At 50.4% G+C, this 27,444-nt stretch overlaps 29 non-coding genes across 29 annotated transcripts; 15 read left to right on the top strand and 14 right to left on the bottom strand.

Moving 5' to 3' along the window:
- Positions 1-580: 580 nt before the first annotated feature.
- Positions 581-652, top strand: Trnag-ccc. Its single transcript has one exon. It is a non-coding gene; the product is annotated as a tRNA-Gly (tRNA).
- A 1,071-nt stretch (positions 653-1,723) lies between these two features.
- On the bottom strand, positions 1,724-1,807 carry Trnal-uaa. Its single transcript has one exon. It is a non-coding gene; the product is annotated as a tRNA-Leu (tRNA).
- A 683-nt stretch (positions 1,808-2,490) lies between these two features.
- Positions 2,491-2,562, top strand: Trnag-ccc. The gene has a single exon. It is a non-coding gene; the product is annotated as a tRNA-Gly (tRNA).
- Positions 2,563-3,633: 1,071 nt separating this feature from the next.
- Trnal-uaa lies at positions 3,634-3,717 on the bottom strand. The gene has a single exon. It is a non-coding gene; the product is annotated as a tRNA-Leu (tRNA).
- A 683-nt stretch (positions 3,718-4,400) lies between these two features.
- Positions 4,401-4,472, top strand: Trnag-ccc. The gene has a single exon. It is a non-coding gene; the product is annotated as a tRNA-Gly (tRNA).
- Positions 4,473-5,543: 1,071 nt separating this feature from the next.
- Positions 5,544-5,627, bottom strand: Trnal-uaa. Its single transcript has one exon. It is a non-coding gene; the product is annotated as a tRNA-Leu (tRNA).
- Positions 5,628-6,312: 685 nt separating this feature from the next.
- Positions 6,313-6,384, top strand: Trnag-ccc. The gene has a single exon. It is a non-coding gene; the product is annotated as a tRNA-Gly (tRNA).
- Positions 6,385-7,455: 1,071 nt separating this feature from the next.
- Trnal-uaa lies at positions 7,456-7,539 on the bottom strand. Its single transcript has one exon. It is a non-coding gene; the product is annotated as a tRNA-Leu (tRNA).
- Positions 7,540-8,222: 683 nt separating this feature from the next.
- Positions 8,223-8,294, top strand: Trnag-ccc. The gene has a single exon. It is a non-coding gene; the product is annotated as a tRNA-Gly (tRNA).
- Positions 8,295-9,365: 1,071 nt separating this feature from the next.
- On the bottom strand, positions 9,366-9,449 carry Trnal-uaa. The gene has a single exon. It is a non-coding gene; the product is annotated as a tRNA-Leu (tRNA).
- A 685-nt stretch (positions 9,450-10,134) lies between these two features.
- Positions 10,135-10,206, top strand: Trnag-ccc. The gene has a single exon. It is a non-coding gene; the product is annotated as a tRNA-Gly (tRNA).
- Positions 10,207-11,277: 1,071 nt separating this feature from the next.
- Trnal-uaa lies at positions 11,278-11,361 on the bottom strand. The gene has a single exon. It is a non-coding gene; the product is annotated as a tRNA-Leu (tRNA).
- Positions 11,362-12,044: 683 nt separating this feature from the next.
- On the top strand, positions 12,045-12,116 carry Trnag-ccc. The gene has a single exon. It is a non-coding gene; the product is annotated as a tRNA-Gly (tRNA).
- A 1,071-nt stretch (positions 12,117-13,187) lies between these two features.
- Positions 13,188-13,271, bottom strand: Trnal-uaa. The gene has a single exon. It is a non-coding gene; the product is annotated as a tRNA-Leu (tRNA).
- Positions 13,272-13,956: 685 nt separating this feature from the next.
- Trnag-ccc lies at positions 13,957-14,028 on the top strand. The gene has a single exon. It is a non-coding gene; the product is annotated as a tRNA-Gly (tRNA).
- A 1,071-nt stretch (positions 14,029-15,099) lies between these two features.
- On the bottom strand, positions 15,100-15,183 carry Trnal-uaa. The gene has a single exon. It is a non-coding gene; the product is annotated as a tRNA-Leu (tRNA).
- Positions 15,184-15,868: 685 nt separating this feature from the next.
- Positions 15,869-15,940, top strand: Trnag-ccc. The gene has a single exon. It is a non-coding gene; the product is annotated as a tRNA-Gly (tRNA).
- Positions 15,941-17,011: 1,071 nt separating this feature from the next.
- On the bottom strand, positions 17,012-17,095 carry Trnal-uaa. The gene has a single exon. It is a non-coding gene; the product is annotated as a tRNA-Leu (tRNA).
- A 685-nt stretch (positions 17,096-17,780) lies between these two features.
- Positions 17,781-17,852, top strand: Trnag-ccc. The gene has a single exon. It is a non-coding gene; the product is annotated as a tRNA-Gly (tRNA).
- A 1,071-nt stretch (positions 17,853-18,923) lies between these two features.
- Trnal-uaa lies at positions 18,924-19,007 on the bottom strand. Its single transcript has one exon. It is a non-coding gene; the product is annotated as a tRNA-Leu (tRNA).
- Positions 19,008-19,692: 685 nt separating this feature from the next.
- Trnag-ccc lies at positions 19,693-19,764 on the top strand. Its single transcript has one exon. It is a non-coding gene; the product is annotated as a tRNA-Gly (tRNA).
- Positions 19,765-20,835: 1,071 nt separating this feature from the next.
- Positions 20,836-20,919, bottom strand: Trnal-uaa. Its single transcript has one exon. It is a non-coding gene; the product is annotated as a tRNA-Leu (tRNA).
- A 685-nt stretch (positions 20,920-21,604) lies between these two features.
- On the top strand, positions 21,605-21,676 carry Trnag-ccc. Its single transcript has one exon. It is a non-coding gene; the product is annotated as a tRNA-Gly (tRNA).
- A 1,071-nt stretch (positions 21,677-22,747) lies between these two features.
- On the bottom strand, positions 22,748-22,831 carry Trnal-uaa. Its single transcript has one exon. It is a non-coding gene; the product is annotated as a tRNA-Leu (tRNA).
- Positions 22,832-23,516: 685 nt separating this feature from the next.
- Trnag-ccc lies at positions 23,517-23,588 on the top strand. The gene has a single exon. It is a non-coding gene; the product is annotated as a tRNA-Gly (tRNA).
- A 1,071-nt stretch (positions 23,589-24,659) lies between these two features.
- Positions 24,660-24,743, bottom strand: Trnal-uaa. Its single transcript has one exon. It is a non-coding gene; the product is annotated as a tRNA-Leu (tRNA).
- A 685-nt stretch (positions 24,744-25,428) lies between these two features.
- Positions 25,429-25,500, top strand: Trnag-ccc. Its single transcript has one exon. It is a non-coding gene; the product is annotated as a tRNA-Gly (tRNA).
- A 1,071-nt stretch (positions 25,501-26,571) lies between these two features.
- On the bottom strand, positions 26,572-26,655 carry Trnal-uaa. The gene has a single exon. It is a non-coding gene; the product is annotated as a tRNA-Leu (tRNA).
- Positions 26,656-27,340: 685 nt separating this feature from the next.
- Positions 27,341-27,412, top strand: Trnag-ccc. Its single transcript has one exon. It is a non-coding gene; the product is annotated as a tRNA-Gly (tRNA).
- The last annotated feature ends 32 nt before the right edge of the window (positions 27,413-27,444 follow it).

Genomic DNA, 27,444 nt, shown 5'->3' with positions numbered 1-27,444 from the left:
TTAGAGTATTTAAAACGAGTTGTCAGATGTGAGGTTGCACCCCACCCTCCCTTTCGGGAACCACAGCTTAAACATGGTGCCTTAAACCATTGTTTTCCGTCGCCATCTGCCTTGAGTGGAACGAGCAGAACTGTAGTTATCAATATTCACATTGACGCAGAGAAAACAAAAAACGACACAAAAGGCCGTTCCCTAGCAACGGCTCCGCTGTGCATTTCGCCCTCAGGGGAAGCTAATGACATGCTCCAGGCGGGCATCAAACTAACCAACTTAATATTGTGATACTTAGGCGCTTTCTACTTCTGGTTTGGCACACGTATGCTGAATCGTCTCTGGATCATCAGTAAGTACGTCACATTAGATATTTGTTTTATCGCCCAGCTGTAACTTAAAGGGCAGTTTTTCAACGGCTGTCAGTTCTGCTTCTAGTTACGCTACATCGCCCTAGCAGCACCAACGCACTGCGTTCAGAGGTGCTCACCTCTGGCCTGGCGTTGAGCGCCTACAGCGCCATCGCCTTCGGCCTCTGATGGCAGGAGGGTAGCCGACACATCAGGGCGTGGGTGGGACGCAGCACAACGCGGTGGTGGTGTAACGGTCAGCATGGTTGCTTCCCGAGCAGTTGATCCGGGTTCGATTCCCGGCCACCGCACAAAACGTACATTTTTCTTCTACGGGTATTCCACGTAACGAAACGCGATCTTCGAAACTGCGAACTGTCGCGGTACGAATAGTTTTCCTTCGCCCCTCGTCTCAGTCCGTGCTGCCAGGGCGCTAGTCTGCGGGTTTCGTTTCTCAGCATCGTGTGTCTCCATGTGTCGACTTGTCTCGACTTTGCTCGGCTGACGCGAAAGCTGACGCTTGGAAATGGGCATATATGTAGAGGGCAGGAGGGAGAAACGACTGGGAGAGACCAAAAATCGACAAACACACGACAGAACCTTTCATTTTATTGTGGCCACAGATTCGCCCCTTAGTGTACCGAGAGGTAAGAGTGGCGCCAGCGTGCGGGACCGCATCATTATCGCTAAGCAACAGCGAAACCGAAGGAAAAATGCAAAATGAAAGAAGCCAACAGCACATCGAGTTCCCAGCCGAGCATGCATCCAAGTACTAACCACGGCCAACGGATCTTAACGCCGGTGAACAGACGAGAACCGCTGCACTACGCGCGGTATGGCCGTTGGCGACAGTATCGCGCGACGTGTATACACCTTACTTCTTGTGAAGATCGCTTGTTATTTACCTGGCAGTGTCTCGCTGGAGGAAGCATTGTCTTTTAGGGGCGTAAAATGAAATGGCACTTGGTGCGGTCGAATACGTGGCCTTTGTGTTCACAGCACGACGCTCTAACTTACTCAGCTATCGAGCTACGCAATGTGGCACGTCTGCAGTCCAATACCCCTGCTTTCGTTCACGTTTGCTTGCCTGATGCTTGGACCCCAAAAACCACAACACAAAGGTATCGTAAATGCCGTGAGAATAACCAAGACTCAGCAAACGAAAGTATGTTCGGCTACCGGGAATCGAATACGGGCCTCGTGGCTGAAAGCCATGTCTCCTAGCAGCTTTCCATTCTTTCTGACCGCCAGACAATCAAACTTGCAAGGCAAGCACCATAGTCACTGCCGTTTCTAGTAGTATCTGTGGAACCTGTTCCCGCGTAATTTACTTGTTTTCCCGCATGTACGAAATTGGTAATTTTGAAATATTTAAAATGCATTGTCAGATGTGGGGTTCGAACCCACGCTCCCCTTAGGGAACCAGAGCTTAAATCTGGCGCCTTAGACCGCTCGGCCAATCTGACGTGTGAGCGCAAAGTCTCTACTACCGTCGTTTCTAGGAACATCTCCAGAGCCTGACGGCGAAATTAGCGTGTTTTTTTCTTGTGTGAAGGAATTACGTTGGTTTTAGAGTATTTAAAACGAGTTGTCAGATGTGAGGTTGCACCCCACCCTCCCTTTCGGGAACCATAGCTTAAACATGGTGCCTTAAACCATTGTTTTCCGTCGCCATCTGCCTTGAGTGGAACGAGCAGAACTGTAGTTATCAATATTCACATTGACGCAGAGAAAACAAAAAACGACACAAAAGGCCGTTCCCTAGCAACGGCTCCGCTGTGCATTTCGCCCTCAGGGGAAGCTAATGACATGCTCCAGGCGGGCATCAAACTAACCAACTTAATATTGTGATACTTAGGCGCTTTCTACTTCTGGTTTGGCACACGTATGCTGAATCGTCTCTGGATCATCAGTAAGTACGTCACATTAGATATTTGTTTTATCGCCCAGCTGTAACTTAAAGGGCAGTTTTTCAACGGCTGTCAGTTCTGCTTCTAGTTACGCTACATCGCCCTAGCAGCACCAACGCACTGCGTTCAGAGGTGCTCACCTCTGGCCTGGCGTTGAGCGCCTACAGCGCCATCGCCTTCGGCCTCTGATGGCAGGAGGGTAGCCGACACATCAGGGCGTGGGTGGGACGCAGCACAACGCGGTGGTGGTGTAACGGTCAGCATGGTTGCTTCCCGAGCAGTTGATCCGGGTTCGATTCCCGGCCACCGCACAAAACGTACATTTTTCTTCTACGGGTATTCCACGTAACGAAACGCGATCTTCGAAACTGCGAACTGTCGCGGTACGAATAGTTTTCCTTCGCCCCTCGTCTCAGTCCGTGCTGCCAGGGCGCTAGTCTGCGGGTTTCGTTTCTCAGCATCGTGTGTCTCCATGTGTCGACTTGTCTCGACTTTGCTCGGCTGACGCGAAAGCTGACGCTTGGAAATGGGCATATATGTAGAGGGCAGGAGGGAGAAACGACTGGGAGAGACCAAAAATCGACAAACACACGACAGAACCTTTCATTTTATTGTGGCCACAGATTCGCCCCTTAGTGTACCGAGAGGTAAGAGTGGCGCCAGCGTGCGGGACCGCATCATTATCGCTAAGCAACAGCGAAACCGAAGGAAAAATGCAAAATGAAAGAAGCCAACAGCACATCGAGTTCCCAGCCGAGCATGCATCCAAGTACTAACCACGGCCAACGGATCTTAACGCCGGTGAACAGACGAGAACCGCTGCACTACGCGCGGTATGGCCGTTGGCGACAGTATCGCGCGACGTGTATACACCTTACTTCTTGTGAAGATCGCTTGTTATTTACCTGGCAGTGTCTCGCTGGAGGAAGCATTGTCTTTTAGGGGCGTAAAATGAAATGGCACTTGGTGCGGTCGAATACGTGGCCTTTGTGTTCACAGCACGACGCTCTAACTTACTCAGCTATCGAGCTACGCAATGTGGCACGTCTGCAGTCCAATACCCCTGCTTTCGTTCACGTTTGCTTGCCTGATGCTTGGACCCCAAAAACCACAACACAAAGGTATCGTAAATGCCGTGAGAATAACCAAGACTCAGCAAACGAAAGTATGTTCGGCTACCGGGAATCGAATACGGGCCTCGTGGCTGAAAGCCATGTCTCCTAGCAGCTTTCCATTCTTTCTGACCGCCAGACAATCAAACTTGCAAGGCAAGCACCATAGTCACTGCCGTTTCTAGTAGTATCTGTGGAACCTGTTCCCGCGTAATTTACTTGTTTTCCCGCATGTACGAAATTGGTAATTTTGAAATATTTAAAATGCATTGTCAGATGTGGGGTTCGAACCCACGCTCCCCTTAGGGAACCAGAGCTTAAATCTGGCGCCTTAGACCGCTCGGCCAATCTGACGTGTGAGCGCAAAGTCTCTACTACCGTCGTTTCTAGGAACATCTCCAGAGCCTGACGGCGAAATTAGCGTGTTTTTTTCTTGTGTGAAGGAATTACGTTGGTTTTAGAGTATTTAAAACGAGTTGTCAGATGTGAGGTTGCACCCCACCCTCCCTTTCGGGAACCACAGCTTAAACATGGTGCCTTAAACCATTGTTTTCCGTCGCCATCTGCCTTGAGTGGAACGAGCAGAACTGTAGTTATCAATATTCACATTGACGCAGAGAAAACAAAAAACGACACAAAAGGCCGTTCCCTAGCAACGGCTCCGCTGTGCATTTCGCCCTCAGGGGAAGCTAATGACATGCTCCAGGCGGGCATCAAACTAACCAACTTAATATTGTGATACTTAGGCGCTTTCTACTTCTGGTTTGGCACACGTATGCTGAATCGTCTCTGGATCATCAGTAAGTACGTCACATTAGATATTTGTTTTATCGCCCAGCTGTAACTTAAAGGGCAGTTTTTCAACGGCTGTCAGTTCTGCTTCTAGTTACGCTACATCGCCCTAGCAGCACCAACGCACTGCGTTCAGAGGTGCTCACCTCTGGCCTGGCGTTGAGCGCCTACAGCGCCATCGCCTTCGGCCTCTGATGGCAGGAGGGTAGCCGACACATCAGGGCGTGGGTGGGACGCAGCACAACGCGGTGGTGGTGTAACGGTCAGCATGGTTGCTTCCCAAGCAGTTGATCCGGGTTCGATTCCCGGCCACCGCACAAAACGTACATTTTTCTTCTACGGGTATTCCACGTAACGAAACGCGATCTTCGAAACTGCGAACTGTCGCGGTACGAATAGTTTTCCTTCGCCCCTCGTCTCAGTCCGTGCTGCCAGGGCGCTAGTCTGCGGGTTTCGTTTCTCAGCATCGTGTGTCTCCATGTGTCGACTTGTCTCGACTTTGCTCGGCTGACGCGAAAGCTGACGCTTGGAAATGGGCATATATGTAGAGGGCAGGAGGGAGAAACGACTGGGAGAGACCAAAAATCGACAAACACACGACAGAACCTTTCATTTTATTGTGGCCACAGATTCGCCCCTTAGTGTACCGAGAGGTAAGAGTGGCGCCAGCGTGCGGGACCGCATCATTATCGCTAAGCAACAGCGAAACCGAAGGAAAAATGCAAAATGAAAGAAGCCAACAGCACATCGAGTTCCCAGCCGAGCATGCATCCAAGTACTAACCACGGCCAACGGATCTTAACGCCGGTGAACAGACGAGAACCGCTGCACTACGCGCGGTATGGCCGTTGGCGACAGTATCGCGCGACGTGTATACACCTTACTTCTTGTGAAGATCGCTTGTTATTTACCTGGCAGTGTCTCGCTGGAGGAAGCATTGTCTTTTAGGGGCGTAAAATGAAATGGCACTTGGTGCGGTCGAATACGTGGCCTTTGTGTTCACAGCACGACGCTCTAACTTACTCAGCTATCGAGCTACGCAATGTGGCACGTCTGCAGTCCAATACCCCTGCTTTCGTTCACGTTTGCTTGCCTGATGCTTGGACCCCAAAAACCACAACACAAAGGTATCGTAAATGCCGTGAGAATAACCAAGACTCAGCAAACGAAAGTATGTTCGGCTACCGGGAATCGAATACGGGCCTCGTGGCTGAAAGCCATGTCTCCTAGCAGCTTTCCATTCTTTCTGACCGCCAGACAATCAAACTTGCAAGGCAAGCACCATAGTCACTGCCGTTTCTAGTAGTATCTGTGGAACCTGTTCCCGCGTAATTTACTTGTTTTCCCGCATGTACGAAATTGGTAATTTTGAAATATTTAAAATGCATTGTCAGATGTGGGGTTCGAACCCACGCTCCCCTTAGGGAACCAGAGCTTAAATCTGGCGCCTTAGACCGCTCGGCCAATCTGACGTGTGAGCGCAAAGTCTCTACTACCGTCGTTTCTAGGAACATCTCCAGAGCCTGACGGCGAAATTAGCGTGTTTTTTTCTTGTGTGAAGGAATTACGTTGGTTTTAGAGTATTTAAAACGAGTTGTCAGATGTGAGGTTGCACCCCACCCTCCCTTTCGGGAACCACAGCTTAAACATGGTGCCTTAAACCATTGTTTTCCGTCGCCATCTGCCTTGAGTGGAACGAGCAGAACTGTAGTTATCAATATTCACACTGACGCAGAGAAAACAAAAAACGACACAAAAGGCCGTTCCCTAGCAACGGCTCCGCTGTGCATTTCGCCCTCAGGGGAAGCTAATGACATGCTCCAGGCGGGCATCAAACTAACCAACTTAATATTGTGATACTTAGGCGCTTTCTACTTCTGGTTTGGCACACGTATGCTGAATCGTCTCTGGATCATCAGTAAGTACGTCACATTAGATATTTGTTTTATCGCCCAGCTGTAACTTAAAGGGCAGTTTTTCAACGGCTGTCAGTTCTGCTTCTAGTTACGCTACATCGCCCTAGCAGCACCAACGCACTGCGTTCAGAGGTGCTCACCTCTGGCCTGGCGTTGAGCGCCTACAGCGCCATCGCCTTCGGCCTCTGATGGCAGGAGGGTAGCCGACACATCAGGGCGTGGGAGTGGGACGCAGCACAACGCGGTGGTGGTGTAACGGTCAGCATGGTTGCTTCCCGAGCAGTTGATCCGGGTTCGATTCCCGGCCACCGCACAAAACGTACATTTTTCTTCTACGGGTATTCCACGTAACGAAACGCGATCTTCGAAACTGCGAACTGTCGCGGTACGAATAGTTTTCCTTCGCCCCTCGTCTCAGTCCGTGCTGCCAGGGCGCTAGTCTGCGGGTTTCGTTTCTCAGCATCGTGTGTCTCCATGTGTCGACTTGTCTCGACTTTGCTCGGCTGACGCGAAAGCTGACGCTTGGAAATGGGCATATATGTAGAGGGCAGGAGGGAGAAACGACTGGGAGAGACCAAAAATCGACAAACACACGACAGAACCTTTCATTTTATTGTGGCCACAGATTCGCCCCTTAGTGTACCGAGAGGTAAGAGTGGCGCCAGCGTGCGGGACCGCATCATTATCGCTAAGCAACAGCGAAACCGAAGGAAAAATGCAAAATGAAAGAAGCCAACAGCACATCGAGTTCCCAGCCGAGCATGCATCCAAGTACTAACCACGGCCAACGGATCTTAACGCCGGTGAACAGACGAGAACCGCTGCACTACGCGCGGTATGGCCGTTGGCGACAGTATCGCGCGACGTGTATACACCTCACTTCTTGTGAAGATCGCTTGTTATTTACCTGGCAGTGTCTCGCTGGAGGAAGCATTGTCTTTTAGGGGCGTAAAATGAAATGGCACTTGGTGCGGTCGAATACGTGGCCTTTGTGTTCACAGCACGACGCTCTAACTTACTCAGCTATCGAGCTACGCAATGTGGCACGTCTGCAGTCCAATACCCCTGCTTTCGTTCACGTTTGCTTGCCTGATGCTTGGACCCCAAAAACCACAACACAAAGGTATCGTAAATGCCGTGAGAATAACCAAGACTCAGCAAACGAAAGTATGTTCGGCTACCGGGAATCGAATACGGGCCTCGTGGCTGAAAGCCATGTCTCCTAGCAGCTTTCCATTCTTTCTGACCGCCAGACAATCAAACTTGCAAGGCAAGCACCATAGTCACTGCCGTTTCTAGTAGTATCTGTGGAACCTGTTCCCGCGTAATTTACTTGTTTTCCCGCATGTACGAAATTGGTAATTTTGAAATATTTAAAATGCATTGTCAGATGTGGGGTTCGAACCCACGCTCCCCTTAGGGAACCAGAGCTTAAATCTGGCGCCTTAGACCGCTCGGCCAATCTGACGTGTGAGCGCAAAGTCTCTACTACCGTCGTTTCTAGGAACATCTCCAGAGCCTGACGGCGAAATTAGCGTGTTTTTTTCTTGTGTGAAGGAATTACGTTGGTTTTAGAGTATTTAAAACGAGTTGTCAGATGTGAGGTTGCACCCCACCCTCCCTTTCGGGAACCACAGCTTAAACATGGTGCCTTAAACCATTGTTTTCCGTCGCCATCTGCCTTGAGTGGAACGAGCAGAACTGTAGTTATCAATATTCACATTGACGCAGAGAAAACAAAAAACGACACAAAAGGCCGTTCCCTAGCAACGGCTCCGCTGTGCATTTCGCCCTCAGGGGAAGCTAATGACATGCTCCAGGCGGGCATCAAACTAACCAACTTAATATTGTGATACTTAGGCGCTTTCTACTTCTGGTTTGGCACACGTATGCTGAATCGTCTCTGGATCATCAGTAAGTACGTCACATTAGATATTTGTTTTATCGCCCAGCTGTAACTTAAAGGGCAGTTTTTCAACGGCTGTCAGTTCTGCTTCTAGTTACGCTACATCGCCCTAGCAGCACCAACGCACTGCGTTCAGAGGTGCTCACCTCTGGCCTGGCGTTGAGCGCCTACAGCGCCATCGCCTTCGGCCTCTGATGGCAGGAGGGTAGCCGACACATCAGGGCGTGGGTGGGACGCAGCACAACGCGGTGGTGGTGTAACGGTCAGCATGGTTGCTTCCCGAGCAGTTGATCCGGGTTCGATTCCCGGCCACCGCACAAAACGTACATTTTTCTTCTACGGGTATTCCACGTAACGAAACGCGATCTTCGAAACTGCGAACTGTCGCGGTACGAATAGTTTTCCTTCGCCCCTCGTCTCAGTCCGTGCTGCCAGGGCGCTAGTCTGCGGGTTTCGTTTCTCAGCATCGTGTGTCTCCATGTGTCGACTTGTCTCGACTTTGCTCGGCTGACGCGAAAGCTGACGCTTGGAAATGGGCATATATGTAGAGGGCAGGAGGGAGAAACGACTGGGAGAGACCAAAAATCGACAAACACACGACAGAACCTTTCATTTTATTGTGGCCACAGATTCGCCCCTTAGTGTACCGAGAGGTAAGAGTGGCGCCAGCGTGCGGGACCGCATCATTATCGCTAAGCAACAGCGAAACCGAAGGAAAAATGCAAAATGAAAGAAGCCAACAGCACATCGAGTTCCCAGCCGAGCATGCATCCAAGTACTAACCACGGCCAACGGATCTTAACGCCGGTGAACAGACGAGAACCGCTGCACTACGCGCGGTATGGCCGTTGGCGACAGTATCGCGCGACGTGTATACACCTTACTTCTTGTGAAGATCGCTTGTTATTTACCTGGCAGTGTCTCGCTGGAGGAAGCATTGTCTTTTAGGGGCGTAAAATGAAATGGCACTTGGTGCGGTCGAATACGTGGCCTTTGTGTTCACAGCACGACGCTCTAACTTACTCAGCTATCGAGCTACGCAATGTGGCACGTCTGCAGTCCAATACCCCTGCTTTCGTTCACGTTTGCTTGCCTGATGCTTGGACCCCAAAAACCACAACACAAAGGTATCGTAAATGCCGTGAGAATAACCAAGACTCAGCAAACGAAAGTATGTTCGGCTACCGGGAATCGAATACGGGCCTCGTGGCTGAAAGCCATGTCTCCTAGCAGCTTTCCATTCTTTCTGACCGCCAGACAATCAAACTTGCAAGGCAAGCACCATAGTCACTGCCGTTTCTAGTAGTATCTGTGGAACCTGTTCCCGCGTAATTTACTTGTTTTCCCGCATGTACGAAATTGGTAATTTTGAAATATTTAAAATGCATTGTCAGATGTGGGGTTCGAACCCACGCTCCCCTTAGGGAACCAGAGCTTAAATCTGGCGCCTTAGACCGCTCGGCCAATCTGACGTGTGAGCGCAAAGTCTCTACTACCGTCGTTTCTAGGAACATCTCCAGAGCCTGACGGCGAAATTAGCGTGTTTTTTTCTTGTGTGAAGGAATTACGTTGGTTTTAGAGTATTTAAAACGAGTTGTCAGATGTGAGGTTGCACCCCACCCTCCCTTTCGGGAACCACAGCTTAAACATGGTGCCTTAAACCATTGTTTTCCGTCGCCATCTGCCTTGAGTGGAACGAGCAGAACTGTAGTTATCAATATTCACATTGACGCAGAGAAAACAAAAAACGACACAAAAGGCCGTTCCCTAGCAACGGCTCCGCTGTGCATTTCGCCCTCAGGGGAAGCTAATGACATGCTCCAGGCGGGCATCAAACTAACCAACTTAATATTGTGATACTTAGGCGCTTTCTACTTCTGGTTTGGCACACGTATGCTGAATCGTCTCTGGATCATCAGTAAGTACGTCACATTAGATATTTGTTTTATCGCCCAGCTGTAACTTAAAGGGCAGTTTTTCAACGGCTGTCAGTTCTGCTTCTAGTTACGCTACATCGCCCTAGCAGCACCAACGCACTGCGTTCAGAGGTGCTCACCTCTGGCCTGGCGTTGAGCGCCTACAGCGCCATCGCCTTCGGCCTCTGATGGCAGGAGGGTAGCCGACACATCAGGGCGTGGGAGTGGGACGCAGCACAACGCGGTGGTGGTGTAACGGTCAGCATGGTTGCTTCCCGAGCAGTTGATCCGGGTTCGATTCCCGGCCACCGCACAAAACGTACATTTTTCTTCTACGGGTATTCCACGTAACGAAACGCGATCTTCGAAACTGCGAACTGTCGCGGTACGAATAGTTTTCCTTCGCCCCTCGTCTCAGTCCGTGCTGCCAGGGCGCTAGTCTGCGGGTTTCGTTTCTCAGCATCGTGTGTCTCCATGTGTCGACTTGTCTCGACTTTGCTCGGCTGACGCGAAAGCTGACGCTTGGAAATGGGCATATATGTAGAGGGCAGGAGGGAGAAACGACTGGGAGAGACCAAAAATCGACAAACACACGACAGAACCTTTCATTTTATTGTGGCCACAGATTCGCCCCTTAGTGTACCGAGAGGTAAGAGTGGCGCCAGCGTGCGGGACCGCATCATTATCGCTAAGCAACAGCGAAACCGAAGGAAAAATGCAAAATGAAAGAAGCCAACAGCACATCGAGTTCCCAGCCGAGCATGCATCCAAGTACTAACCACGGCCAACGGATCTTAACGCCGGTGAACAGACGAGAACCGCTGCACTACGCGCGGTATGTCCGTTGGCGACAGTATCGCGCGACGTGTATACACCTTACTTCTTGTGAAGATCGCTTGTTATTTACCTGGCAGTGTCTCGCTGGAGGAAGCATTGTCTTTTAGGGGCGTAAAATGAAATGGCACTTGGTGCGGTCGAATACGTGGCCTTTGTGTTCACAGCACGACGCTCTAACTTACTCAGCTATCGAGCTACGCAATGTGGCACGTCTGCAGTCCAATACCCCTGCTTTCGTTCACGTTTGCTTGCCTGATGCTTGGACCCCAAAAACCACAACACAAAGGTATCGTAAATGCCGTGAGAATAACCAAGACTCAGCAAACGAAAGTATGTTCGGCTACCGGGAATCGAATACGGGCCTCGTGGCTGAAAGCCATGTCTCCTAGCAGCTTTCCATTCTTTCTGACCGCCAGACAATCAAACTTGCAAGGCAAGCACCATAGTCACTGCCGTTTCTAGTAGTATCTGTGGAACCTGTTCCCGCGTAATTTACTTGTTTTCCCGCATGTACGAAATTGGTAATTTTGAAATATTTAAAATGCATTGTCAGATGTGGGGTTCGAACCCACGCTCCCCTTAGGGAACCAGAGCTTAAATCTGGCGCCTTAGACCGCTCGGCCAATCTGACGTGTGAGCGCAAAGTCTCTACTACCGTCGTTTCTAGGAACATCTCCAGAGCCTGACGGCGAAATTAGCGTGTTTTTTTCATGTGTGAAGGAATTACGTTGGTTTTAGAGTATTTAAAACGAGTTGTCAGATGTGAGGTTGCACCCCACCCTCCCTTTCGGGAACCACAGCTTAAACATGGTGCCTTAAACCATTGTTTTCCGTCGCCATCTGCCTTGAGTGGAACGAGCAGAACTGTAGTTATCAATATTCACATTGACGCAGAGAAAACAAAAAACGACACAAAAGGCCGTTCCCTAGCAACGGCTCCGCTGTGCATTTCGCCCTCAGGGGAAGCTAATGACATGCTCCAGGCGGGCATCAAACTAACCAACTTAATATTGTGATACTTAGGCGCTTTCTACTTCTGGTTTGGCACACGTATGCTGAATCGTCTCTGGATCATCAGTAAGTACGTCACATTAGTTATTTGTTTTATCGCCCAGCTGTAACTTAAAGGGCAGTTTTTCAACGGCTGTCAGTTCTGCTTCTAGTTACGCTACATCGCCCTAGCAGCACCAACGCACTGCGTTCAGAGGTGCTCACCTCTGGCCTGGCGTTGAGCGCCTACAGCGCCATCGCCTTCGGCCTCTGATGGCAGGAGGGTAGCCGACACATCAGGGCGTGGGTGGGACGCAGCACAACGCGGTGGTGGTGTAACGGTCAGCATGGTTGCTTCCCAAGCAGTTGATCCGGGTTCGATTCCCGGCCACCGCACAAAACGTACATTTTTCTTCTACGGGTATTCCACGTAACGAAACGCGATCTTCGAAACTGCGAACTGTCGCGGTACGAATAGTTTTCCTTCGCCCCTCGTCTCAGTCCGTGCTGCCAGGGCGCTAGTCTGCGGGTTTCGTTTCTCAGCATCGTGTGTCTCCATGTGTCGACTTGTCTCGACTTTGCTCGGCTGACGCGAAAGCTGACGCTTGGAAATGGGCATATATGTAGAGGGCAGGAGGGAGAAACGACTGGGAGAGACCAAAAATCGACAAACACACGACAGAACCTTTCATTTTATTGTGGCCACAGATTCGCCCCTTAGTGTACCGAGAGGTAAGAGTGGCGCCAGCGTGCGGGACCGCATCATTATCGCTAAGCAACAGCGAAACCGAAGGAAAAATGCAAAATGAAAGAAGCCAACAGCACATCGAGTTCCCAGCCGAGCATGCATCCAAGTACTAACCACGGCCAACGGATCTTAACGCCGGTGAACAGACGAGAACCGCTGCACTACGCGCGGTATGGCCGTTGGCGACAGTATCGCGCGACGTGTATACACCTTACTTCTTGTGAAGATCGCTTGTTATTTACCTGGCAGTGTCTCGCTGGAGGAAGCATTGTCTTTTAGGGGCGTAAAATGAAATGGCACTTGGTGCGGTCGAATACGTGGCCTTTGTGTTCACAGCACGACGCTCTAACTTACTCAGCTATCGAGCTACGCAATGTGGCACGTCTGCAGTCCAATACCCCTGCTTTCGTTCACGTTTGCTTGCCTGATGCTTGGACCCCAAAAACCACAACACAAAGGTATCGTAAATGCCGTGAGAATAACCAAGACTCAGCAAACGAAAGTATGTTCGGCTACCGGGAATCGAATACGGGCCTCGTGGCTGAAAGCCATGTCTCCTAGCAGCTTTCCATTCTTTCTGACCGCCAGACAATCAAACTTGCAAGGCAAGCACCATAGTCACTGCCGTTTCTAGTAGTATCTGTGGAACCTGTTCCCGCGTAATTTACTTGTTTTCCCGCATGTACGAAATTGGTAATTTTGAAATATTTAAAATGCATTGTCAGATGTGGGGTTCGAACCCACGCTCCCCTTAGGGAACCAGAGCTTAAATCTGGCGCCTTAGACCGCTCGGCCAATCTGACGTGTGAGCGCAAAGTCTCTACTACCGTCGTTTCTAGGAACATCTCCAGAGCCTGACGGCGAAATTAGCGTGTTTTTTTCTTGTGTGAAGGAATTACGTTGGTTTTAGAGTATTTAAAACGAGTTGTCAGATGTGAGGTTGCACCCCACCCTCCCTTTCGGGAACCACAGCTTAAACATGGTGCCTTAAACCATTGTTTTCCGTCGCCATCTGCCTTGAGTGGAACGAGCAGAACTGTAGTTATCAATATTCACATTGACGCAGAGAAAACAAAAAACGACACAAAAGGCCGTTCCCTAGCAACGGCTCCGCTGTGCATTTCGCCCTCAGGGGAAGCTAATGACATGCTCCAGGCGGGCATCAAACTAACCAACTTAATATTGTGATACTTAGGCGCTTTCTACTTCTGGTTTGGCACACGTATGCTGAATCGTCTCTGGATCATCAGTAAGTACGTCACATTAGATATTTGTTTTATCGCCCAGCTGTAACTTAAAGGGCAGTTTTTCAACGGCTGTCAGTTCTGCTTCTAGTTACGCTACATCGCCCTAGCAGCACCAACGCACTGCGTTCAGAGGTGCTCACCTCTGGCCTGGCGTTGAGCGCCTACAGCGCCATCGCCTTCGGCCTCTGATGGCAGGAGGGTAGCAGACACATCAGGGCGTGGGAGTGGGACGCAGCACAACGCGGTGGTGGTGTAACGGTCAGCATGGTTGCTTCCCGAGCAGTTGATCCGGGTTCGATTCCCGGCCACCGCACAAAACGTACATTTTTCTTCTACGGGTATTCCACGTAACGAAACGCGATCTTCGAAACTGCGAACTGTCGCGGTACGAATAGTTTTCCTTCGCCCCTCGTCTCAGTCCGTGCTGCCAGGGCGCTAGTCTGCGGGTTTCGTTTCTCAGCATCGTGTGTCTCCATGTGTCGACTTGTCTCGACTTTGCTCGGCTGACGCGAAAGCTGACGCTTGGAAATGGGCATATATGTAGAGGGCAGGAGGGAGAAACGACTGGGAGAGACCAAAAATCGACAAACACACGACAGAACCTTTCATTTTATTGTGGCCACAGATTCGCCCCTTAGTGTACCGAGAGGTAAGAGTGGCGCCAGCGTGCGGGACCGCATCATTATCGCTAAGCAACAGCGAAACCGAAGGAAAAATGCAAAATGAAAGAAGCCAACAGCACATCGAGTTCCCAGCCGAGCATGCATCCAAGTACTAACCACGGCCAACGGATCTTAACGCCGGTGAACAGACGAGAACCGCTGCACTACGCGCGGTATGGCCGTTGGCGACAGTATCGCGCGACGTGTATACACCTTACTTCTTGTGAAGATCGCTTGTTATTTACCTGGCAGTGTCTCGCTGGAGGAAGCATTGTCTTTTAGGGGCGTAAAATGAAATGGCACTTGGTGCGGTCGAATACGTGGCCTTTGTGTTCACAGCACGACGCTCTAACTTACTCAGCTATCGAGCTACGCAATGTGGCACGTCTGCAGTCCAATACCCCTGCTTTCGTTCACGTTTGCTTGCCTGATGCTTGGACCCCAAAAACCACAACACAAAGGTATCGTAAATGCCGTGAGAATAACCAAGACTCAGCAAACGAAAGTATGTTCGGCTACCGGGAATCGAATACGGGCCTCGTGGCTGAAAGCCATGTCTCCTAGCAGCTTTCCATTCTTTCTGACCGCCAGACAATCAAACTTGCAAGGCAAGCACCATAGTCACTGCCGTTTCTAGTAGTATCTGTGGAACCTGTTCCCGCGTAATTTACTTGTTTTCCCGCATGTACGAAATTGGTAATTTTGAAATATTTAAAATGCATTGTCAGATGTGGGGTTCGAACCCACGCTCCCCTTAGGGAACCAGAGCTTAAATCTGGCGCCTTAGACCGCTCGGCCAATCTGACGTGTGAGCGCAAAGTCTCTACTACCGTCGTTTCTAGGAACATCTCCAGAGCCTGACGGCGAAATTAGCGTGTTTTTTTCTTGTGTGAAGGAATTACGTTGGTTTTAGAGTATTTAAAACGAGTTGTCAGATGTGAGGTTGCACCCCACCCTCCCTTTCGGGAACCACAGCTTAAACATGGTGCCTTAAACCATTGTTTTCCGTCGCCATCTGCCTTGAGTGGAACGAGCAGAACTGTAGTTATCAATATTCACATTGACGCAGAGAAAACAAAAAACGACACAAAAGGCCGTTCCCTAGCAACGGCTCCGCTGTGCATTTCGCCCTCAGGGGAAGCTAATGACATGCTCCAGGCGGGCATCAAACTAACCAACTTAATATTGTGATACTTAGGCGCTTTCTACTTCTGGTTTGGCACACGTATGCTGAATCGTCTCTGGATCATCAGTAAGTACGTCACATTAGATATTTGTTTTATCGCCCAGCTGTAACTTAAAGGGCAGTTTTTCAACGGCTGTCAGTTCTGCTTCTAGTTACGCTACATCGCCCTAGCAGCACCAACGCACTGCGTTCAGAGGTGCTCACCTCTGGCCTGGCGTTGAGCGCCTACAGCGCCATCGCCTTCGGCCTCTGATGGCAGGAGGGTAGCAGACACATCAGGGCGTGGGAGTGGGACGCAGCACAACGCGGTGGTGGTGTAACGGTCAGCATGGTTGCTTCCCGAGCAGTTGATCCGGGTTCGATTCCCGGCCACCGCACAAAACGTACATTTTTCTTCTACGGGTATTCCACGTAACGAAACGCGATCTTCGAAACTGCGAACTGTCGCGGTACGAATAGTTTTCCTTCGCCCCTCGTCTCAGTCCGTGCTGCCAGGGCGCTAGTCTGCGGGTTTCGTTTCTCAGCATCGTGTGTCTCCATGTGTCGACTTGTCTCGACTTTGCTCGGCTGACGCGAAAGCTGACGCTTGGAAATGGGCATATATGTAGAGGGCAGGAGGGAGAAACGACTGGGAGAGACCAAAAATCGACAAACACACGACAGAACCTTTCATTTTATTGTGGCCACAGATTCGCCCCTTAGTGTACCGAGAGGTAAGAGTGGCGCCAGCGTGCGGGACCGCATCATTATCGCTAAGCAACAGCGAAACCGAAGGAAAAATGCAAAATGAAAGAAGCCAACAGCACATCGAGTTCCCAGCCGAGCATGCATCCAAGTACTAACCACGGCCAACGGATCTTAACGCCGGTGAACAGACGAGAACCGCTGCACTACGCGCGGTATGGCCGTTGGCGACAGTATCGCGCGACGTGTATACACCTTACTTCTTGTGAAGATCGCTTGTTATTTACCTGGCAGTGTCTCGCTGGAGGAAGCATTGTCTTTTAGGGGCGTAAAATGAAATGGCACTTGGTGCGGTCGAATACGTGGCCTTTGTGTTCACAGCACGACGCTCTAACTTACTCAGCTATCGAGCTACGCAATGTGGCACGTCTGCAGTCCAATACCCCTGCTTTCGTTCACGTTTGCTTGCCTGATGCTTGGACCCCAAAAACCACAACACAAAGGTATCGTAAATGCCGTGAGAATAACCAAGACTCAGCAAACGAAAGTATGTTCGGCTACCGGGAATCGAATACGGGCCTCGTGGCTGAAAGCCATGTCTCCTAGCAGCTTTCCATTCTTTCTGACCGCCAGACAATCAAACTTGCAAGGCAAGCACCATAGTCACTGCCGTTTCTAGTAGTATCTGTGGAACCTGTTCCCGCGTAATTTACTTGTTTTCCCGCATGTACGAAATTGGTAATTTTGAAATATTTAAAATGCATTGTCAGATGTGGGGTTCGAACCCACGCTCCCCTTAGGGAACCAGAGCTTAAATCTGGCGCCTTAGACCGCTCGGCCAATCTGACGTGTGAGCGCAAAGTCTCTACTACCGTCGTTTCTAGGAACATCTCCAGAGCCTGACGGCGAAATTAGCGTGTTTTTTTCTTGTGTGAAGGAATTACGTTGGTTTTAGAGTATTTAAAACGAGTTGTCAGATGTGAGGTTGCACCCCACCCTCCCTTTCGGGAACCACAGCTTAAACATGGTGCCTTAAACCATTGTTTTCCGTCGCCATCTGCCTTGAGTGGAACGAGCAGAACTGTAGTTATCAATATTCACATTGACGCAGAGAAAACAAAAAACGACACAAAAGGCCGTTCCCTAGCAACGGCTCCGCTGTGCATTTCGCCCTCAGGGGAAGCTAATGACATGCTCCAGGCGGGCATCAAACTAACCAACTTAATATTGTGATACTTAGGCGCTTTCTACTTCTGGTTTGGCACACGTATGCTGAATCGTCTCTGGATCATCAGTAAGTACGTCACATTAGATATTTGTTTTATCGCCCAGCTGTAACTTAAAGGGCAGTTTTTCAACGGCTGTCAGTTCTGCTTCTAGTTACGCTACATCGCCCTAGCAGCACCAACGCACTGCGTTCAGAGGTGCTCACCTCTGGCCTGGCGTTGAGCGCCTACAGCGCCATCGCCTTCGGCCTCTGATGGCAGGAGGGTAGCAGACACATCAGGGCGTGGGAGTGGGACGCAGCACAACGCGGTGGTGGTGTAACGGTCAGCATGGTTGCTTCCCGAGCAGTTGATCCGGGTTCGATTCCCGGCCACCGCACAAAACGTACATTTTTCTTCTACGGGTATTCCACGTAACGAAACGCGATCTTCGAAACTGCGAACTGTCGCGGTACGAATAGTTTTCCTTCGCCCCTCGTCTCAGTCCGTGCTGCCAGGGCGCTAGTCTGCGGGTTTCGTTTCTCAGCATCGTGTGTCTCCATGTGTCGACTTGTCTCGACTTTGCTCGGCTGACGCGAAAGCTGACGCTTGGAAATGGGCATATATGTAGAGGGCAGGAGGGAGAAACGACTGGGAGAGACCAAAAATCGACAAACACACGACAGAACCTTTCATTTTATTGTGGCCACAGATTCGCCCCTTAGTGTACCGAGAGGTAAGAGTGGCGCCAGCGTGCGGGACCGCATCATTATCGCTAAGCAACAGCGAAACCGAAGGAAAAATGCAAAATGAAAGAAGCCAACAGCACACCGAGTTCCCAGCCGAGCATGCATCCAAGTACTAACCACGGCCAACGGATCTTAACGCCGGTGAACAGACGAGAACCGCTGCACTACGCGCGGTATGGCCGTTGGCGACAGTATCGCGCGACGTGTATACACCTTACTTCTTGTGAAGATCGCTTGTTATTTACCTGGCAGTGTCTCGCTGGAGGAAGCATTGTCTTTTAGGGGCGTAAAATGAAATGGCACTTGGTGCGGTCGAATACGTGGCCTTTGTGTTCACAGCACGACGCTCTAACTTACTCAGCTATCGAGCTACGCAATGTGGCACGTCTGCAGTCCAATACCCCTGCTTTCGTTCACGTTTGCTTGCCTGATGCTTGGACCCCAAAAACCACAACACAAAGGTATCGTAAATGCCGTGAGAATAACCAAGACTCAGCAAACGAAAGTATGTTCGGCTACCGGGAATCGAATACGGGCCTCGTGGCTGAAAGCCATGTCTCCTAGCAGCTTTCCATTCTTTCTGACCGCCAGACAATCAAACTTGCAAGGCAAGCACCATAGTCACTGCCGTTTCTAGTAGTATCTGTGGAACCTGTTCCCGCGTAATTTACTTGTTTTCCCGCATGTACGAAATTGGTAATTTTGAAATATTTAAAATGCATTGTCAGATGTGGGGTTCGAACCCACGCTCCCCTTAGGGAACCAGAGCTTAAATCTGGCGCCTTAGACCGCTCGGCCAATCTGACGTGTGAGCGCAAAGTCTCTACTACCGTCGTTTCTAGGAACATCTCCAGAGCCTGACGGCGAAATTAGCGTGTTTTTTTCTTGTGTGAAGGAATTACGTTGGTTTTAGAGTATTTAAAACGAGTTGTCAGATGTGAGGTTGCACCCCACCCTCCCTTTCGGGAACCACAGCTTAAACATGGTGCCTTAAACCATTGTTTTCCGTCGCCATCTGCCTTGAGTGGAACGAGCAGAACTGTAGTTATCAATATTCACATTGACGCAGAGAAAACAAAAAACGACACAAAAGGCCGTTCCCTAGCAACGGCTCCGCTGTGCATTTCGCCCTCAGGGGAAGCTAATGACATGCTCCAGGCGGGCATCAAACTAACCAACTTAATATTGTGATACTTAGGCGCTTTCTACTTCTGGTTTGGCACACGTATGCTGAATCGTCTCTGGATCATCAGTAAGTACGTCACATTAGATATTTGTTTTATCGCCCAGCTGTAACTTAAAGGGCAGTTTTTCAACGGCTGTCAGTTCTGCTTCTAGTTACGCTACATCGCCCTAGCAGCACCAACGCACTGCGTTCAGAGGTGCTCACCTCTGGCCTGGCGTTGAGCGCCTACAGCGCCATCGCCTTCGGCCTCTGATGGCAGGAGGGTAGCCGACACATCAGGGCGTGGGAGTGGGACGCAGCACAACGCGGTGGTGGTGTAACGGTCAGCGTGGTTGCTTCCCGAGCAGTTGATCCGGGTTCGATTCCCGGCCACCGCACAAAACGTACATTTTTCTTCTACGGGTATTCCACGTAACGAAACGCGATCTTCGAAACTGCGAACTGTCGCGGTACGAATAGTTTTCCTTCGCCCCTCGTCTCAGTCCGTGCTGCCAGGGCGCTAGTCTGCGGGTTTCGTTTCTCAGCATCGTGTGTCTCCATGTGTCGACTTGTCTCGACTTTGCTCGGCTGACGCGAAAGCTGACGCTTGGAAATGGGCATATATGTAGAGGGCAGGAGGGAGAAACGACTGGGAGAGACCAAAAATCGACAAACACACGACAGAACCTTTCATTTTATTGTGGCCACAGATTCGCCCCTTAGTGTACCGAGAGGTAAGAGTGGCGCCAGCGTGCGGGACCGCATCATTATCGCTAAGCAACAGCGAAACCGAAGGAAAAATGCAAAATGAAAGAAGCCAACAGCACATCGAGTTCCCAGCCGAGCATGCATCCAAGTACTAACCACGGCCAACGGATCTTAACGCCGGTGAACAGACGAGAACCGCTGCACTACGCGCGGTATGGCCGTTGGCGACAGTATCGCGCGACGTGTATACACCTTACTTCTTGTGAAGATCGCTTGTTATTTACCTGGCAGTGTCTCGCTGGAGGAAGCATTGTCTTTTAGGGGCGTAAAATGAAATGGCACTTGGTGCGGTCGAATACGTGGCCTTTGTGTTCACAGCACGACGCTCTAACTTACTCAGCTATCGAGCTACGCAATGTGGCACGTCTGCAGTCCAATACCCCTGCTTTCGTTCACGTTTGCTTGCCTGATGCTTGGACCCCAAAAACCACAACACAAAGGTATCGTAAATGCCGTGAGAATAACCAAGACTCAGCAAACGAAAGTATGTTCGGCTACCGGGAATCGAATACGGGCCTCGTGGCTGAAAGCCATGTCTCCTAGCAGCTTTCCATTCTTTCTGACCGCCAGACAATCAAACTTGCAAGGCAAGCACCATAGTCACTGCCGTTTCTAGTAGTATCTGTGGAACCTGTTCCCGCGTAATTTACTTGTTTTCCCGCATGTACGAAATTGGTAATTTTGAAATATTTAAAATGCATTGTCAGATGTGGGGTTCGAACCCACGCTCCCCTTAGGGAACCAGAGCTTAAATCTGGCGCCTTAGACCGCTCGGCCAATCTGACGTGTGAGCGCAAAGTCTCTACTACCGTCGTTTCTAGGAACATCTCCAGAGCCTGACGGCGAAATTAGCGTGTTTTTTTCTTGTGTGAAGGAATTACGTTGGTTTTAGAGTATTTAAAACGAGTTGTCAGATGTGAGGTTGCACCCCACCCTCCCTTTCGGGAACCACAGCTTAAACATGGTGCCTTAAACCATTGTTTTCCGTCGCCATCTGCCTTGAGTGGAACGAGCAGAACTGTAGTTATCAATATTCACATTGACGCAGAGAAAACAAAAAACGACACAAAAGGCCGTTCCCTAGCAACGGCTCCGCTGTGCATTTCGCCCTCAGGGGAAGCTAATGACATGCTCCAGGCGGGCATCAAACTAACCAACTTAATATTGTGATACTTAGGCGCTTTCTACTTCTGGTTTGGCACACGTATGCTGAATCGTCTCTGGATCATCAGTAAGTACGTCACATTAGATATTTGTTTTATCGCCCAGCTGTAACTTAAAGGGCAGTTTTTCAACGGCTGTCAGTTCTGCTTCTAGTTACGCTACATCGCCCTAGCAGCACCAACGCACTGCGTTCAGAGGTGCTCACCTCTGGCCTGGCGTTGAGCGCCTACAGCGCCATCGCCTTCGGCCTCTGATGGCAGGAGGGTAGCCGACACATCAGGGCGTGGGAGTGGGACGCAGCACAACGCGGTGGTGGTGTAACGGTCAGCATGGTTGCTTCCCGAGCAGTTGATCCGGGTTCGATTCCCGGCCACCGCACAAAACGTACATTTTTCTTCTACGGGTATTCCACGTAACGAAACGCGATCTTCGAAACTGCGAACTGTCGCGGTACGAATAGTTTTCCTTCGCCCCTCGTCTCAGTCCGTGCTGCCAGGGCGCTAGTCTGCGGGTTTCGTTTCTCAGCATCGTGTGTCTCCATGTGTCGACTTGTCTCGACTTTGCTCGGCTGACGCGAAAGCTGACGCTTGGAAATGGGCATATATGTAGAGGGCAGGAGGGAGAAACGACTGGGAGAGACCAAAAATCGACAAACACACGACAGAACCTTTCATTTTATTGTGGCCACAGATTCGCCCCTTAGTGTACCGAGAGGTAAGAGTGGCGCCAGCGTGCGGGACCGCATCATTATCGCTAAGCAACAGCGAAACCGAAGGAAAAATGCAAAATGAAAGAAGCCAACAGCACATCGAGTTCCCAGCCGAGCATGCATCCAAGTACTAACCACGGCCAACGGATCTTAACGCCGGTGAACAGACGAGAACCGCTGCACTACGCGCGGTATGGCCGTTGGCGACAGTATCGCGCGACGTGTATACACCTTACTTCTTGTGAAGATCGCTTGTTATTTACCTGGCAGTGTCTCGCTGGAGGAAGCATTGTCTTTTAGGGGCGTAAAATGAAATGGCACTTGGTGCGGTCGAATACGTGGCCTTTGTGTTCACAGCACGACGCTCTAACTTACTCAGCTATCGAGCTACGCAATGTGGCACGTCTGCAGTCCAATACCCCTGCTTTCGTTCACGTTTGCTTGCCTGATGCTTGGACCCCAAAAACCACAACACAAAGGTATCGTAAATGCCGTGAGAATAACCAAGACTCAGCAAACGAAAGTATGTTCGGCTACCGGGAATCGAATACGGGCCTCGTGGCTGAAAGCCATGTCTCCTAGCAGCTTTCCATTCTTTCTGACCGCCAGACAATCAAACTTGCAAGGCAAGCACCATAGTCACTGCCGTTTCTAGTAGTATCTGTGGAACCTGTTCCCGCGTAATTTACTTGTTTTCCCGCATGTACGAAATTGGTAATTTTGAAATATTTAAAATGCATTGTCAGATGTGGGGTTCGAACCCACGCTCCCCTTAGGGAACCAGAGCTTAAATCTGGCGCCTTAGACCGCTCGGCCAATCTGACGTGTGAGCGCAAAGTCTCTACTACCGTCGTTTCTAGGAACATCTCCAGAGCCTGACGGCGAAATTAGCGTGTTTTTTTCTTGTGTGAAGGAATTACGTTGGTTTTAGAGTATTTAAAACGAGTTGTCAGATGTGAGGTTGCACCCCACCCTCCCTTTCGGGAACCACAGCTTAAACATGGTGCCTTAAACCATTGTTTTCCGTCGCCATCTGCCTTGAGTGGAACGAGCAGAACTGTAGTTATCAATATTCACATTGACGCAGAGAAAACAAAAAACGACACAAAAGGCCGTTCCCTAGCAACGGCTCCGCTGTGCATTTCGCCCTCAGGGGAAGCTAATGACATGCTCCAGGCGGGCATCAAACTAACCAACTTAATATTGTGATACTTAGGCGCTTTCTACTTCTGGTTTGGCACACGTATGCTGAATCGTCTCTGGATCATCAGTAAGTACGTCACATTAGATATTTGTTTTATCGCCCAGCTGTAACTTAAAGGGCAGTTTTTCAACGGCTGTCAGTTCTGCTTCTAGTTACGCTACATCGCCCTAGCAGCACCAACGCACTGCGTTCAGAGGTGCTCACCTCTGGCCTGGCGTTGAGCGCCTACAGCGCCATCGCCTTCGGCCTCTGATGGCAGGAGGGTAGCCGACACATCAGGGCGTGGGAGTGGGACGCAGCACAACGCGGTGGTGGTGTAACGGTCAGCATGGTTGCTTCCCGAGCAGTTGATCCGGGTTCGATTCCCGGCCACCGCACAAAACGTACATTTTTCTTCTACGGGTATTCCACGTAACGAAACGCGATCTTCGAAACTGCGAACTGTCGCGGTACGAATAGTTTTCCTTCGCCCCTCGTCTCAGTCCGTGCTGCCAGGGCGCTAGTCTGCGGGTTTCGTTTCTCAGCATCGTGTGTCTCCATGTGTCGACTTGTCTCGACTTTGCTCGGCTGACGCGAAAGCTGACGCTTGGAAATGGGCATATATGTAGAGGGCAGGAGGGAGAAACGACTGGGAGAGACCAAAAATCGACAAACACACGACAGAACCTTTCATTTTATTGTGGCCACAGATTCGCCCCTTAGTGTACCGAGAGGTAAGAGTGGCGCCAGCGTGCGGGACCGCATCATTATCGCTAAGCAACAGCGAAACCGAAGGAAAAATGCAAAATGAAAGAAGCCAACAGCACATCGAGTTCCCAGCCGAGCATGCATCCAAGTACTAACCACGGCCAACGGATCTTAACGCCGGTGAACAGACGAGAACCGCTGCACTACGCGCGGTATGGCCGTTGGCGACAGTATCGCGCGACGTGTATACACCTTACTTCTTGTGAAGATCGCTTGTTATTTACCTGGCAGTGTCTCGCTGGAGGAAGCATTGTCTTTTAGGGGCGTAAAATGAAATGGCACTTGGTGCGGTCGAATACGTGGCCTTTGTGTTCACAGCACGACGCTCTAACTTACTCAGCTATCGAGCTACGCAATGTGGCACGTCTGCAGTCCAATACCCCTGCTTTCGTTCACGTTTGCTTGCCTGATGCTTGGACCCCAAAAACCACAACACAAAGGTATCGTAAATGCCGTGAGAATAACCAAGACTCAGCAAACGAAAGTATGTTCGGCTACCGGGAATCGAATACGGGCCTCGTGGCTGAAAGCCATGTCTCCTAGCAGCTTTCCATTCTTTCTGACCGCCAGACAATCAAACTTGCAAGGCAAGCACCATAGTCACTGCCGTTTCTAGTAGTATCTGTGGAACCTGTTCCCGCGTAATTTACTTGTTTTCCCGCATGTACGAAATTGGTAATTTTGAAATATTTAAAATGCATTGTCAGATGTGGGGTTCGAACCCACGCTCCCCTTAGGGAACCAGAGCTTAAATCTGGCGCCTTAGACCGCTCGGCCAATCTGACGTGTGAGCGCAAAGTCTCTACTACCGTCGTTTCTAGGAACATCTCCAGAGCCTGACGGCGAAATTAGCGTGTTTTTTTCTTGTGTGAAGGAATTACGTTGGTTTTAGAGTATTTAAAACGAGTTGTCAGATGTGAGGTTGCACCCCACCCTCCCTTTCGGGAACCACAGCTTAAACATGGTGCCTTAAACCATTGTTTTCCGTCGCCATCTGCCTTGAGTGGAACGAGCAGAACTGTAGTTATCAATATTCACATTGACGCAGAGAAAACAAAAAACGACACAAAAGGCCGTTCCCTAGCAACGGCTCCGCTGTGCATTTCGCCCTCAGGGGAAGCTAATGACATGCTCCAGGCGGGCATCAAACTAACCAACTTAATATTGTGATACTTAGGCGCTTTCTACTTCTGGTTTGGCACACGTATGCTGAATCGTCTCTGGATCATCAGTAAGTACGTCACATTAGATATTTGTTTTATCGCCCAGCTGTAACTTAAAGGGCAGTTTTTCAACGGCTGTCAGTTCTGCTTCTAGTTACGCTACATCGCCCTAGCAGCACCAACGCACTGCGTTCAGAGGTGCTCACCTCTGGCCTGGCGTTGAGCGCCTACAGCGCCATCGCCTTCGGCCTCTGATGGCAGGAGGGTAGCCGACACATCAGGGCGTGGGAGTGGGACGCAGCACAACGCGGTGGTGGTGTAACGGTCAGCATGGTTGCTTCCCGAGCAGTTGATCCGGGTTCGATTCCCGGCCACCGCACAAAACGTACATTTTTCTTCTACGGGTATTCCACGTAACGAAACGCGATCTTCGAAACTGCGAACTGTCGCGGTACGAATAGTTTTCCTTCGCCCCTCGTCTCAGTCCGTGCTGCCAGGGCGCTAGTCTGCGGGTTTCGTTTCTCAGCATCGTGTGTCTCCATGTGTCGACTTGTCTCGACTTTGCTCGGCTGACGCGAAAGCTGACGCTTGGAAATGGGCATATATGTAGAGGGCAGGAGGGAGAAACGACTGGGAGAGACCAAAAATCGACAAACACACGACAGAACCTTTCATTTTATTGTGGCCACAGATTCGCCCCTTAGTGTACCGAGAGGTAAGAGTGGCGCCAGCGTGCGGGACCGCATCATTATCGCTAAGCAACAGCGAAACCGAAGGAAAAATGCAAAATGAAAGAAGCCAACAGCACATCGAGTTCCCAGCCGAGCATGCATCCAAGTACTAACCACGGCCAACGGATCTTAACGCCGGTGAACAGACGAGAACCGCTGCACTACGCGCGGTATGTCCGTTGGCGACAGTATCGCGCGACGTGTATACACCTTACTTCTTGTGAAGATCGCTTGTTATTTACCTGGCAGTGTCTCGCTGGAGGAAGCATTGTCTTTTAGGGGCGTAAAATGAAATGGCACTTGGTGCGGTCGAATACGTGGCCTTTGTGTTCACAGCACGACGCTCTAACTTACTCAGCTATCGAGCTACGCAATGTGGCACGTCTGCAGTCCAATACCCCTGCTTTCGTTCACGTTTGCTTGCCTGATGCTTGGACCCCAAAAACCACAACACAAAGGTATCGTAAATGCCGTGAGAATAACCAAGACTCAGCAAACGAAAGTATGTTCGGCTACCGGGAATCGAATACGGGCCTCGTGGCTGAAAGCCATGTCTCCTAGCAGCTTTCCATTCTTTCTGACCGCCAGACAATCAAACTTGCAAGGCAAGCACCATAGTCACTGCCGTTTCTAGTAGTATCTGTGGAACCTGTTCCCGCGTAATTTACTTGTTTTCCCGCATGTACGAAATTGGTAATTTTGAAATATTTAAAATGCATTGTCAGATGTGGGGTTCGAACCCACGCTCCCCTTAGGGAACCAGAGCTTAAATCTGGCGCCTTAGACCGCTCGGCCAATCTGACGTGTGAGCGCAAAGTCTCTACTACCGTCGTTTCTAGGAACATCTCCAGAGCCTGACGGCGAAATTAGCGTGTTTTTTTCTTGTGTGAAGGAATTACGTTGGTTTTAGAGTATTTAAAACGAGTTGTCAGATGTGAGGTTGCACCCCACCCTCCCTTTCGGGAACCACAGCTTAAACATGGTGCCTTAAACCATTGTTTTCCGTCGCCATCTGCCTTGAGTGGAACGAGCAGAACTGTAGTTATCAATATTCACATTGACGCAGAGAAAACAAAAAACGACACAAAAGGCCGTTCCCTAGCAACGGCTCCGCTGTGCATTTCGCCCTCAGGGGAAGCTAATGACATGCTCCAGGCGGGCATCAAACTAACCAACTTAATATTGTGATACTTAGGCGCTTTCTACTTCTGGTTTGGCACACGTATGCTGAATCGTCTCTGGATCATCAGTAAGTACGTCACATTAGATATTTGTTTTATCGCCCAGCTGTAACTTAAAGGGCAGTTTTTCAACGGCTGTCAGTTCTGCTTCTAGTTACGCTACATCGCCCTAGCAGCACCAACGCACTGCGTTCAGAGGTGCTCACCTCTGGCCTGGCGTTGAGCGCCTACAGCGCCATCGCCTTCGGCCTCTGATGGCAGGAGGGTAGCCGACACATCAGGGCGTGGGAGTGGGACGCAGCACAACGCGGTGGTGGTGTAACGGTCAGCATGGTTGCTTCCCGAGCAGTTGATCCGGGTTCGATTCCCGGCCACCGCACAAAACGTACATTTTTCTTCTACGGGTATTCC

Source organism: Schistocerca americana, unplaced genomic scaffold (genome assembly GCF_021461395.2).
Source record: "Schistocerca americana isolate TAMUIC-IGC-003095 unplaced genomic scaffold, iqSchAmer2.1 HiC_scaffold_444, whole genome shotgun sequence".
Classification (NCBI taxonomy): Eukaryota; Metazoa; Arthropoda; class Insecta; order Orthoptera; family Acrididae; genus Schistocerca; species Schistocerca americana.
The sequence above is the reverse complement of the archived record's forward strand: the minus strand, read 5'-3'. Positions and strand labels throughout refer to the sequence as shown.